At 40.7% G+C, this 13864-nt stretch overlaps 1 long non-coding RNA gene across 1 annotated transcript; it reads right to left on the minus strand.

Moving 5' to 3' along the window:
• Nucleotides 1-5084: 5084 nt before the first annotated feature.
• On the minus strand, nt 5085-13811 carry LOC119776740. Its single transcript, XR_005279815.1, has 3 exons — nt 13687-13811; nt 13499-13590; nt 5085-5131 (listed from the first exon to the last, which is right to left on the minus strand). It is a non-coding gene; the product is annotated as an uncharacterized LOC119776740 (long non-coding RNA).
• Nucleotides 13812-13864: the final 53 nt, after the last annotated feature.

Consider the following 13864-nt stretch of genomic DNA (forward strand, 5'->3'; position numbering starts at 1 on the left):
TGGAAGAACTGCGGTGAACTGGTGAAAGAAAAGTGAAATGGCGTGCTCAAAGATGACCCAGCACATTTAGAGGATGTTTGGCTCAACCTGCTGCTGTGAAGCAGGATTCTCCACCATGAACAGAATCAACAATAAATCTGGATCCAGGCTCAAAATGAGCTCCTTGATATGTGCTTGAGAATGGCTTAGTCTCCGGTTAAACCCAGGTTTAAAGCCTTGCAGGGCAGCCTAAAGCCCACTGCCAACATTAAGACAGAAAAAAGAAAGAAAATAACAAACCATCAGTTCAGGGGTTTGAGAAAATATGGGAATCAGGAAATTATCTATAAACCAAACTGAAAGATTGTTGTTCTCTACTTTAAAAACTATTTAGATTTTAAAATGTTGTTTTTTATATATTATTTTTTTTAAAAAGTCAAAGTATAACATGGACGCATAAACACCTCATTTTATTTTAGGGTTAAATTCTGTTTAAAGTAACAGACGGACCTTTACTGGTTATTGATTTTTAATTGGTTACCCCCGATCTAAGGCCTTCACAGAACATCTAGAACTATAAAATCACACAGTGGTGGTCTCCAGCTACCAGCTAAATCACATCTGAAGACACTTGGTAACCCTGGATAATATTTAGGAGTAAGAACTGTTTTTCTTGATCAGTCATATAAAATCCTGAGAAAGAAAATCTGAAGCAGTTTGAATATTTTGGCCAGTAGGAGGTCTCCATTCCCTCTTATATCATTGCAGCTCCTCCAGTGTTTCCACATTCTCATCCAGTCACCTGAATAAAACCAGAACTGAAACTAAACTCTGTTACATCAGAGCAGGGAGCCCTGTAATAACGTGAGCATAATAGGTTAGTATTAAAGCATTAAAGTGTGTGAGAACTGAAGCCAATAAACAACAAACAATAAACAATGACAAACACTGAGCAACAAGCTGCAGCTTGAATGAGGAGTTTGACTTGACTGGAGAACTTGTTTGGCTACCAGGTGCATGCAGTTCATCAGATGATGTTGTGTTTGTTTGGCAATAAAATTATTATAGTCAGTTTTTTTGCACTTTTTCTCTAACTCTAAAAGTTTAAAAAGCTTTTATATTCCAAAACAACCTGCTGTCTTAAGCCTGCGCATCTCAGACCTGAGACAATTAAACAAAGGATCCGTCTGTTGTTTCCAGCAAACATGCAGAATAATGCTACGTCCAGACCGCACGCCATGGAAGCAGCAATAAAGCTCCTGCTGCTTCATTTCTGATGTCCACATTAAGGTCAGCCGTCCAGTAAAGTGAGTCCAGATGTGTCTGCTGCTCCTGTGTTCAATGCCATGTGCCTTAACCATAGACTTTGATTGTAAACCGGCTGCTTCTGCAACTTCAGTAGCGTGCAGTCTGAACGTAGCATCATACACGCTTCCTCTATGAACCCGTAGGAACTGAAGCAGGACGGTCTGTACGTCCTGGATCCAAACATGAGAGAGATAAAACCCAAGCCTGAATCTGTTGGTGCTTCCAGATCTGGTCTGACCACCTAAACTAACCCACCAGCTTTCTGACTAAACTCCACGTTGGTCTACATCTATAGCGACCTTCAGTCGGCACATGTGTGTATTTCATTGCTCTGACCAAAGTTATGTTGTACCAAAAAAAAAGTGTTTCTTTGATTTTCATGAATTTCTTATAGAAGCACTTTTGTTATTTTTCTTAATATATATATATATATATATATATATATATATATATATATATATATATATATATATATATATATATATATATTACATATATTACATTGACATTAATTTTTGCCATGAAAAAGTCCATATTTCTTAATGTTACAAAGGTAATGAGGTATTGTCCTGGATTCCAACAACACTATTGCCCTCTAAAGGGTTAAATCTTTTTGTCTTGTGTTTTCATTTTTCTCTCTCTCTGTATTCCATCAATGTAGAAAAAACACAGATAAAAGTATGACAGGAAAGAGGGAGAGACATGAGGCAAAGGACCACAGGCCGGGTTCAAACCCAGGTCGGCCACGTCGAGGCCTAAGGCCTCCTCCATACGTGGGTTTTAACCATTGCACCACCTGCAGGACCTAAAGTATCTAATTCTGTTCTTTCTGCATTCAGAGTGTGACCAAAGACACAAAGATCCTAAAGACGTGTTTACAAAGAAGCAGATCTTATTTTGGCAGATTAGACTAATCCTCTGCATCTCTGCACACCTTACCCCAGCCACGGTCATTAAGTCTGATTCATTATTCATCTTCATGAGATCCATAATTCATGGTTTCAGTGGAGCACTCTGCTTGTGAATAACAAAGCATCCTCAGGGTTCCCATGTTGCTGCAGTCATGCATCTCTGTGTCCCAGATTATGGGTTAAACACAGAGTTGGGCATCTGCACCACTTATGTTGTGATCTTATCAGATTATTGGTGGCGGTGGTGAGAAAGCAGGAATGGTAGAATGTGATAAACATGGATTAGGAATTGTTGAAAGGAAAAGTCCGATCAATTCTAACTCCTGAAAGTTCTTTAAATGTGAAATGATTCCATCCTGTTCAATAAATGATCAGTGTTTTTAATTCAGAGTAATTTTCATGTGAATGTGCTTTACTGGAGGCATCCATGTTTGTCAAAGAACACTACTGCCACCTACTGGTTAGTGACGTCACGCTGCGGTATCGGCTGTTGATCAAGTCCCAGTGCTGTATCTGGTGTTTGTCACAACGCGCTATTATCCAAGTCATCTTGAAAACATTCTTCTTCCAAATGTTGGCTACATATTACGGGTTTTTTCTCTGGCCAGAAGTTCGATGGCAAATCCTCCCTCTTCAAGTTGGCGATCCAACGACCAACCCGTCCGTGGAGGATCAGGAATCAGAAAGGTGACGATTTCGGCACTGGTGCTGGCTTAATCTCCAACTCCTCACACCTGCTCACTCCACCCTGCCTGCGATTATCACTAATTGGTCCCACCTCTATATATAGCTCATTTGGATCTGTTCCCAGTGCCAGATCGTCTCAAACCAACTATTGAGTACCTTCCAGCTTTTCTATATTTTTGCCTGCCTACCTGTTACCTGACCTGTTTTTGCCTTTTTCTCCGAGCCTGCCAGACCCCTTATCTGATCCTGACAGCCTGCCCTGAATCCAAACCAGTTCTGCCTCTGAATCCTTGCACCAGTTCTGCCTTGGATTGCCTGCCTCTGAGCCTGAACCCCACTCAGTCAGCGAGTAACCGAGTCTGCCTAACTCTTCTGCTTCTCTCAACCTGCCAGTAAACGAACCCTCGATCGGACCTGGACCTCTCTTCTGGATTGCCCCTCTGTACCTTCGCTTGGACCCCATCTCTGGAATCAATAAACGAACTGTCTCTGGAGCTCATCGGCCTCAGTCCTCAGCTAACCATCCGCCGCTCAACGGCCACCGCTTCCACAAGCCCCTTCATCGTACGGACTCCTGCCCCGGACCCCAAACGGTGCCAGTCGCCCACTCTGAGACCCAGTAACAGGTTAGTGATCCAGCCTCAGTCCCTCTCTAGTTCTCCTATTGCTGATCACTAACCTGTTGTCTCCACCACAGGGGATTTCCTGACTGAGAGCCGCCTGCACGCTCCCTGTGCCTCTCATTATTAATAAAATCTGTTGCATTCCACTCACCTGTCTGAGCTGTTTTCTGGGTCCAATATCCTGTACGGTACACAGAAAGGTGGAATAACTCTTTTTACGGGCAAGATTGGCGAAATCATGGAAAGTTTGGAACCGGGCCTCAGCAGAGGACACAAAGAGTGGGACTGGAGAAGACTTTTTGGAACACAGAAAAAAAGACAACACTCTTTTCATCTGCACACCTTAAGCAATATTATCCTATATCTCGCATGACACTCAGTATACATTTGCAGGAACTACAAACTTTTTGAAAATAAGTCACTGGATTGCTGGAAACTGTTCATAGGACTTTTTGAAAATCACAGGAAAACACTCAGAAGCATCGACAAACACCTTTCTCAGGACATTTCCGGACTGCTTAGTAAATGCAAATATTTTCAGGACTGGACAATTAGATTAATTTTTGTGCATAAACATTAATTTTTTCACTGTAGATAATTAAGAGGGAAAGTATTTTTGTTGATATTAGTTTGTAATGAGTTTCTTTTTGTGGTTTTTTTTTTCTTTGGTGTTTCTGTAAACGAATAACAATTTTTGATTATTCTTTTTGTTCACTGTATATAGTTGCACCTATTCTTTTAAATAGATTTTTTACTAATAACAAAAGATTAAATAAATAAATAAGGCAATGGAATCGTGCTTTCTTGCTTTAAATGTAAACTGTCTCGTTCCATTGGAAAAATTTCACCTCCTCACTCCAAGAACAAAAGCACATATTTTAAGAAAAAAACAGTTCTCTAGACCTTGATTTTTTCCAGTGTAATAAGATGATTAAGATCCAGTAAAGTCCCGCCAACATGCAGATTTTCTTGTCATCTGTCATCCTATCAGACCTCCCTAGGTTATACATAAAACACCTTTTCTGGGCTTTCTATTTTAAACACTATTCCTGTTTAAACTCCGCTAAGCCCTCTCACAGCAGTCCAGGGAGAGCGTTGCAGTTTTGTTTCATGAGTTTTCTCCCAGAGGTTCAGATTAGCACAGTGTTATTGAAATTTCTGGCACACGTTCAAAGCCTTTTGCATTTTTAGAGTTTGCTAATGGCAGCTTCCTGTGTGGCGGTAGAAACAACCAGAAACTGTGTGACCTGCTTTTCTTTAATTACAGAAAACTGATGGAGGCAGCACTTCTTTAGAAATAAAAACAAAACTTTAGAGGAGGTTAATGCTAGAGCAATGGTGTTTGGGAAAGTCTGTGATTATGTGAAAGGTGGTTTATGAATGATCTCTGGCATGAATCTGCTGGGTCAGAAAATGATTTTTCCTTTGGGTTCCGACTCCTACTTTATGTTGAATCAAGACCTTTTAAAGCTGCAAAGTTGGAAAATAAGGCAGAACAACAGCAGCAGTGGTGATGAAGAGGGATTCCAGCCCATGTGGGCTGACCTTTGACCTGAAGCGTCTAGCTGCGCCCATCCGCTCCAGCCCTCCATCCTGCCAGCTCTTCCTCCTCCTCCCTTCATCCTGGGGGGGTCACAGTGGAATAAAGGTGTTAGAGCAGTCAATGATCTGAAGAGGGAAGGGTTCATAGCAAACCAGGAAAATTGGCCTTTTTAACCTTTGGCACAGATATGCATCATTTTCATCTAACAGCAGGAGGATATCAGCTGGGAGCATTAATCCAACATCAGGCAGCTCGAATTACTGGTGTTTGTCCTAAATATTGTATTTAAATTAATATGATTAAATTATTGAATCATATTCAGAAGTTAAACCTCTAAAAGTACTTTAAATGATTCCATCCTGTTCAATAAATGTTTCTAATTCAGAGTAATTTTCATGTGAATGTGCTTTACTGGAGGCATCCATGTTTGTCAAAGAACACTACTGCCACCTACTGGTTAGTGACGTCACGGTGCGGTATCGGCTGTCGATCAAGTCCCAGTGCTGTATCTGGTGTTTGTCACAACGCGCTATTATCCAAGTCATCTTGGAAACATTCTTCTTCCAAATGTTGGCTACATATTACGGGTTTTTTCTCTGGCCAGAAGTTCGATGGCAAATCCTCCCTCTTCAAGTTGGCGATCCAACGACCAACCCGTCCGTGGAGGATCAGGAATCAGAAAGGTGGAATAACTCTTTTTTTCACTTTTCCCCGATGTATTCCAGCATCCAGCTGCCATGCACGTGGGCATTGTCAGTTTCACTATAGCTCTGGTGAATTTCAATGGTGAAGTCCTCTGGAAATCTTCAATAATTGTTGTTGATTGCAGATGTGTCTAGTAGTTCCCATTGATTTAGCTTGGAAAGCGGGGAGAATGGCGCTAGGCTTACCGCACCGTGACGTCACTGCTGGTGATCGCAAAAAAAATTATCATCAAATTTTTTTTACTGATTAATGCTAACTTGATTAAATGCTGCGAATGTATTAGTTTCAGGTATAAATAATGATCCATTGATTGTTTTTCTTGCTGACCGGACTTTTCCTTTAAAAATTTTATTTCATTAAAAAAATCTTTAGCTATTTTATTGTTTGCAGATGATGCTGTGTTTTATCTGTATGAAGTAACTGCACCTTTTTTTAGTGCACAGTGGTGCTGTTAACAAACAATATTTTAAAGCTCCCTCATCCTGCTGTTTTAGGCCTTTAAAATCAGCTATGGGCACATATGGGATAAAATGGCGCCTTCAACACTATGGAATATTTATTTGTTTTGTAATATTAGCTTTTTTCCCAACCTGCAGGAACAGAACTTGTCGTCACTGCACCGCCATCTCCACCTTGCAGCATGAGAATCCAGAGCTTTTAGAACTAAAGGCTAATTTTCATGACAGATATTAGTTGCTGTCACTGTGCAGATTAGCTGCCTGTTTATCAGCAATCATTGTGTTTTGCCTCACATCGCAGCTGGATGACGGCTACACTGTCAGCTCAATGCACATGCTGCTACGCTGAGAGCAGACTACTGGTGTCAGAAACAGGGGCTGAACCAGATGGGGGGCCAGGGGTGAACATGGCCACCCCTACCATTTTTTCACTGTCTAATACAGACGTTGGCAGCAGTAATACTCTTAAAGGAATGTTCCAGCTTATTAAACATTTAAATTTTTCATACATTAACAATAACATGAAAACTAAAACACTGTGGTGAGTTATGCACATCAATATACTAACATTAAAGATGATAAGTACAGAATTCAGATTTTCAGAACTAGATTTTGTGTTTTATGGGGCAAAGAGAAAATGATGCATCTCTGCAAATCATCTAGGAGTCTTGAGTCAAATCATAGATAAATAACTATTTTAATATAAATGTATTAAATCATATTTTTTCTTGATATCAGTACTTGTAGATATTAATTTTATACAGAATGATTATTGATAAAAGTAGGTAAGTGATGAAAATGGAAAAGATCTGGAGGATCTTCAACCTATGATGAACTTCACTTTCTGTCTGAAAGGTTTGCACCAATCAGGTTATAACCTCTGGGATTTCAGGTTTGTTACAGTTTTATGTAATATGAGCTTGATACTATCTGCTGTTGGGGATTTTCTCAGCAATCTGCCATCTTTCTTTGAGCTTCCTCCGTCAGTCTAACCTTCAGCTTTAGTATTTTCTACCAGCTAAGATTTGACTGTTAAATGTTCAGCTTGAAGAGGTAAATACGTAGAGATCTGTGTGGTTGCTTAATGTTTCCCTGCAAAACAGTCATAGTCGCTTTTATGCCTGTTTCCAGTGTTCCTGCCAGGGTAACTGCAGCTGAAGCAGCTTCATCAGAGGCAGATAGACATGGGGGGGATTTTCCATGTGACTTATCAAATGAATATTTATTTAATTAATCAGTGAGAAACGTCTTCCTGCTCATCATAATATGGTGGCGCTTTGACCAGATCTCAGCTGAATCACTTAAGGGAAAGATGAAGCTCACTGTTGATTTTGAAACGTCAACTCTAGCTTTATTCCTGCCCCCCGTTTCCAGCGTGTTCGCCCCGATCGCTCAGAGGTCCCAGAGGGAACCTGCTGCCAAGCTCTGATAAATCTCCATCTGTCTCAGTCTTTGAGATCACCTGACCCTAAACCGTCAACTTGACCTTTACCCCTCCACCGCCACACGCGGCTGCTGGACCATTACGCTGCTGATGCTTAACAGAGGAGGACGTTTGTTAAAGTAACACGCCATGAGGTCAGAGTCCAGGAGTTGGTCTGTTCTCCTCATCCGGACTCCCTTTCACAGCTGAGCTTCCTACAGATGGAGCATCTCTGCCTTTTAATTAGATATTTTTTTTAATTACAAGAAGGAATAATTTTTTATCTTTTATATTTTAAAATGTCAGAGTAAAGTGGAACCAAAATCATATTTCTTTTATAAAGTCCCCCAATATTTGAGGAATAACAGATACTGACATTTCTTCTCCATGAGCAAATATTAGAGGCCAGAGAGCGACCATAAAAACATGATTCTACTGCATTTAAGGAAAAGAAGCTTCCTTGTTGCAGGGGCGGATTTACCATTAGGCAACATTGGGCAGGTGCCTAGGGCCCCAAGTTCCTGGGGCCCCATAAAACTTTTACATGTATGGTTAATACAGCTATTAACCCATTTAGGCCTAAAACGCCTGGAAAAAACACCTTAAAAACCTATGGCCGATTTTTAAAAAATACCCCTAAAACCTGAAGTTTTTCTGTAAATTCAGCAACTGTGTCAACGCCTAGTAAATTATTGATATCTCAGCTTCTGTAGCAGATAGAACTCAAAATATATTTTATCTTTGAAATTCTTCCAAAAAAAAAAAGTGAAAAACAGTAATAAAAAAAAAAAAAAAAAAATTCAACCTTTTATTTTTTCCATATGTGATCATGTCTTCATTGAGAATGTGCAACATAAAACGTTTTTAAAATAAAGAACAAACATTACATAAATAACTATCTGATGATTACTTAATAACAGTATTATTATGCATAATAATGCATATGTCTGTGTTATAAATTGCAATACAACCTACCTCCAGATGGCCACAAATCTGTCCCGGGACATATTTTGGGGGAACTGCGTCCTGAAGAGAGGTTTACTCTGTCGCCAATAATCTCTTCGTACTGGCAACACAAGAAGTCCCATGCCCATACACAGCCCAATAAATGTCTTCATCTCCGTCACAGTCACGGGTGACCACTTTGCCATCTTTGCTCTTGTTGGAGTTTGGTTTGTTTGGTCACTGTACCTATTCGTCTCGGTAACAAGATGCATCCAAAGTTCTTCATTAAAAATATGCTCAAATGCCTGCAGCGGTGTGGCGTCTGCAGGCAAATCAACTTTCACTCCAGGTGTGCGGTTGAAAACACTCCGTGCATTGCGGTGGTAGTTCGATTGGTTCAGCGCGTTCAAAGTCATCATTTTCATCTATACCGTCATCAAAGCCGACACACTCCTCAAAATCACTGCCTTCCGACAACTCTTCTCTGTCAAACTCCTCCATGTTTGCTTGAAAAAAACTTCTTTCTTCTTGCTTGACTTATATGCTCTCCCGGCGTCAATGGTAGAATTACGCAACAGCGCCCCCGGCTTGAATGGTAGAAATGCGGTAATGCTTTCCCGGCCTAAATGGGTTAATATTTGTACACATTAATTATGTTTTTGATAAAAATCCTTTGTTAGCGCAGATGTGCCCCCCCTGTGGTTACTGGGTGACCACAGACAGTGCCGCAGATAGGAGGCCTCTGATTGGTCAAGTCCTCTCCGCTCTACACTGCGTATTTCCTGTTTGGTACCTAATGGCAGGAACTCTGGCTGCAGCGCCATCCATAACGCCTGGCTCACCTTGGACACTATCCCAGACACCGTGTCTTTGGGGAACACTCACGGATGAACTTTGTGTCGTCCGCCGTTGGATGAGGGATTGTAGACGGGAACAAGCTCATCTAACCGACACACGAACACCCTCAATCCTAGCTAGCTCCTGATTGGCCATCTTGTGTTGTGGCGTGAAATAACAGTGCAAACCACGCTTCAAAACTGGGCATAAATCAATACCTGCAACAAGCTAACTGAGTTAATGGAGCAGAATAATACAGATGAGCCAAAAGAGCTAAATTGATGACATTTAATATACATGTATTTGTTACATTTTTATGATAATTAAATCTTACATGTCTGGTAATGCATGCAAAATATATATATATATATATATATATATATATATATATATATATATATATATATATATATATATATATATATATATATATATATATATATATATATATATATATATATATATATATATATATTTGGCTGTAGTCAAACTACATTGGCGTCAGTATAACATGCAATATAAATTATACAGAAATGACAGAATCATCCATTAATCATCAATTAATGACTTTCTATTTCCTCTACTTTCTATTTTCTAACCTCAGACCCAATGTCAGTGTCTAACTCAGTCAGTGTCTTCCAGTCAGTCTGAGATAGCCAGATTAATGTTAGTCTGCAGACTAAACTATAGGATCCATCGGCAATAGATGGATTTATTGCTTAATTCATCCACTGACTGGGAAATTACCAGTGGAACGTCTTCCTGCAGACAGAAAACTGCTGGTTTTAGCAGCCAGATGCTGAATAGGGAGGCATTTTACTGCATGTCTCTGTGGGAGTGGGGAGTACCAACATGGCAGCCAGTGGCTTCACTTTTTTTGGGCAATCAGCAATCCAGTGAATAAATGGAGATCAATGGGGACAACAGAGTTGGACATATTGAGATGTTCTTAATAAAGCCCTGACTTCTGCCTGCAGGTCCAGTCTCAGAATCAGAACGATCGGTCATCATGTAAATGAGTCCAGCTTTGCTTCTGTTAAACTAGGTGCTAAGAACTGCAGCTGGTTTTGTTCTCGTCCTGTTTGACTGGAGCTGATAGATGTGAGCAGTTTGTAACTGTGGTTGGCCCTGACCTCACCTGACCCCACGGGAAGCAGAGGAAAGCTTTCACAGTAATGGTTGACCCCATAAAATACCTGTATGGGATAAAGATGCAGTGAAAGTCAACAGGCTGTGATTAATGAGCAGAAAGCTGTAACTCATCGTTAAAACAAACGGCTTCCTGGGTTCAGCATTAAGGGGAAGCTGCAGGATGGCAACCCTGTGGACACATCTCTGTTGAAATTTGTTGATTTTTTTTTTTTTACGAGCTCATGGTCGACCCGAACGCAGTGTGTGTCAGCATGTGTCAGTTTTTCCGTTTTTTTTTTTCTCCCATTCCAGTGAGTGGAGGTAACACAGCTGTACTCTGCCATTATAAAGCCAGTGTAACGCTGCGGTCCGCTCCCTGGAAGCTCGCCTGATGCCTGGGCAATGGCTTCGTCCGCAGCTCACGTTGTAAAACGCAGCGCCAACAACCCCCAGAGCTGTGCTGCTGCTGCTGACTCTGCCTCCATCCGCTTCTCCAACTGATTGTCCTCGTTTCTTCCTGCTTTTCAGCTGATTTCTCATATATTCAACTCAATCTGAATTTAAGGAACATTTAAATATATGGTCAATCTTTGCTACTTCCGATTCAGAATGGCAAGATAAACAAAACACAGGAGAGTCGACGGGGAAATCCAAATCTCAGACAGGATTACACGATTCCAATAAGCCAACAAAGGCGTGCTATTTCTGAACATATGCTTCCTGACCAACACCAGAAATAGTTTGGCGTAACGCGGCGCAGAGTGTAGAGGAAAGCTTGGACGAATCCAACAAAAGGAGCTAAAGAGGAAAACTGTCGGCTATGATGGACGGCTTTTTTCCAAGACAAGCAGCCTTTGAATAGCAGGAAACCACCAGTATAAACACATCTATGGTGTTGGGCCTGATGGGGAGAGCCGATCAAAACAACCCAAATCAAAATTTATGGTCAAGACATTTGGGAAATGCTCCGCATTGCTGGAAAAGAAGATGACTGATCACTGTTTTCCTTTACGAAAAATGGAAAAAAAGTTCTGAGAGGAGAAATTAATCAGTTCATCTTTGCCTCAAGTTTTATATTCAGGTCTTCATTTGATGTACTAAACAATGGCTGTTTTCATTACCTTTCATTTATAAACAAGCAAAGCCAAATGCGGGACAAGTTCCATAGAAAATAAGATGCTCTGAGAGAGATACGATCTCTGAGCCCTGCTCTTCATGCATGCTCCAGTCATGGCTGGGGGAATTTTCCACGACGCTTCCAAGGAACTGTTAGTGCAGGTGTGTTGCAATAAACCCCTCCCTCTTTTAGAAAATGTAGGTGCAAAAGCATTTGACTGAAAAGGCGTCATTCATAGAGTGAATGAGGGGAACAATATGGTGAAGAGGTCAAAGGACGTAAAACAAACTTTACAAAGTAAAAATAGATTAAAAAGATATGAGTTAGAGGTTCAGTGATGCGTTATGTGCCAAAAGACGGAGGAGTGAAGCTTCCTCTCCCTTTCTGCACCATTCAGACACATCTTAAAAACATAATAATACCAAAACAATAAAAGCATTTAAAGAAAAACGGGCAGGTTTAAAAAAGAGAAACAAGAAAGTTTAATTTTAAGCAAACATATTCTGCATTTCTAAGACAGAAATGATGAGCTGAGGGAGTTAGTTGGGAATGCTGCAGAAAATGGGTTCAAATGTTCCCTAACTGTTCCCTCTCGGTGGGAACAATGACGATGACGTCTGGGTTTTTATGGTCTTCTCCACCTCAGATTGTTTAGTGCATCAGAAATCAGACGGGGAGACAAGGCAGTGACCTGTTGTCTCTGGTGTTGGTCTTCTGAGATTTCTTCTTCTGCTAAAATCAGAGCTGAGTTTTTTTCTTCATCTTCAAACACTGAAATCACCGTGCATTTATCATCCAAAACCAATCAGCACACAGCTTTACAAGGAACCCTCCCCAGTCCACCTGAAGCCGCAGTTTCCTCTGTCATACATCCACTAGCATGCAGGCATTCTGCCTTCTCTTATGTGATTGTTCTGCTCATCAAAACTGAGGGAAAAAAGCCCAGCAACCAGAAAACCAAGCAATCCTGATAACTCCTGTTCCAGAAGCCTAGTATCAAGGCTCAGAACACAGGACCCAGTATTCAAGACGGACAGACGGTTAGATTTTTTCCAAAAGCGTTTATTTAAAAAGGATGGATTGGCAGCGGCAGCTAAGGCATCAAGGCAGGACCCTCTGCAGGAAGGAAGCACAGGTTAGTGACCAGCTTAACCTGGCAGAGGATGGTTACCAACGTGTGAGTCACTATTCAAAACCAGGAGATCAGAGGTCTGAGAGGGTCCGAAGGGAAATCCAGGTTGGTGTCTGGAATCAGTTCCAAGTTCGGTTAACAGAATCCAGCAGGACTGCAAGGACAGGTCAGGCAAACAGATGAAAACAGGAACAGGAAGGCTCAGAGGTTCAAAGGCAGAATAGGTCAGGATCAGAAAAACGGAACACAATCTGGTACGTTCAGAATCAGACAAACTTTAATATTCCCAGAGGGAAATTACTTTTGTTACACGCTCCAGATATACAAACATTTTTATATATATATATATATATATATATATATATATATATATATATATATATATATATATATATATATATATATATATATATATATATATATATATATATATATATATATATATATATATATATATATATATATATATATATGTACAGTATGTATATGTATATGTTGGAGAACTCCCAGCAAAGGCTTGACTAATCTGGCACTGATGACTGTTTAGAGGCCTGATTAATTAGAAGCAGCAGCAGGTGGATCAGATGAATGTTAATGAGGAACTGGGTGGAGTTAGAAAGGTGAATGAAATGAGTAATAAAGCCAGTCATCGGCACCAACATCATGACACCAAGTCCTCATCATCAAGATCAACCAGACCTTTTTGCTTCTTAGGGACATCGTTTGATTCCATGGAAACTCTGGGCCAAACCAGCAGGTTCATAAGTAGCATTCCGACACAGGAAACCCGGCTGTAAAGAAAGCAACACTTCAAGTCCATTATTAGTCCATCATTTACTGTAGCAGCTCATCAAATGTGTTCCTATTGTTTTGCTGTATATAATAACCTGTGAGATACCACAGAAGCGTGTTATGTCATAACTTCCTGTCCCTCCTGAATGATTTCCTCCTCTCTGATATGATGCAGTTAGACCGGCGATCGGAGCCCTCCTCCTGGGCTGAATGGGAATGATACAAAGGCCCATAAACCTGGCAGGTCAAGCAGCAGCCTGTTGATACCTCACT

Source organism: Cyprinodon tularosa, unplaced genomic scaffold, assembly GCF_016077235.1.
Source record: "Cyprinodon tularosa strain WSP-4 unplaced genomic scaffold, ASM1607723v1 ctg953, whole genome shotgun sequence".
NCBI classification, from domain to species: domain Eukaryota; kingdom Metazoa; phylum Chordata; class Actinopteri; order Cyprinodontiformes; family Cyprinodontidae; genus Cyprinodon; species Cyprinodon tularosa.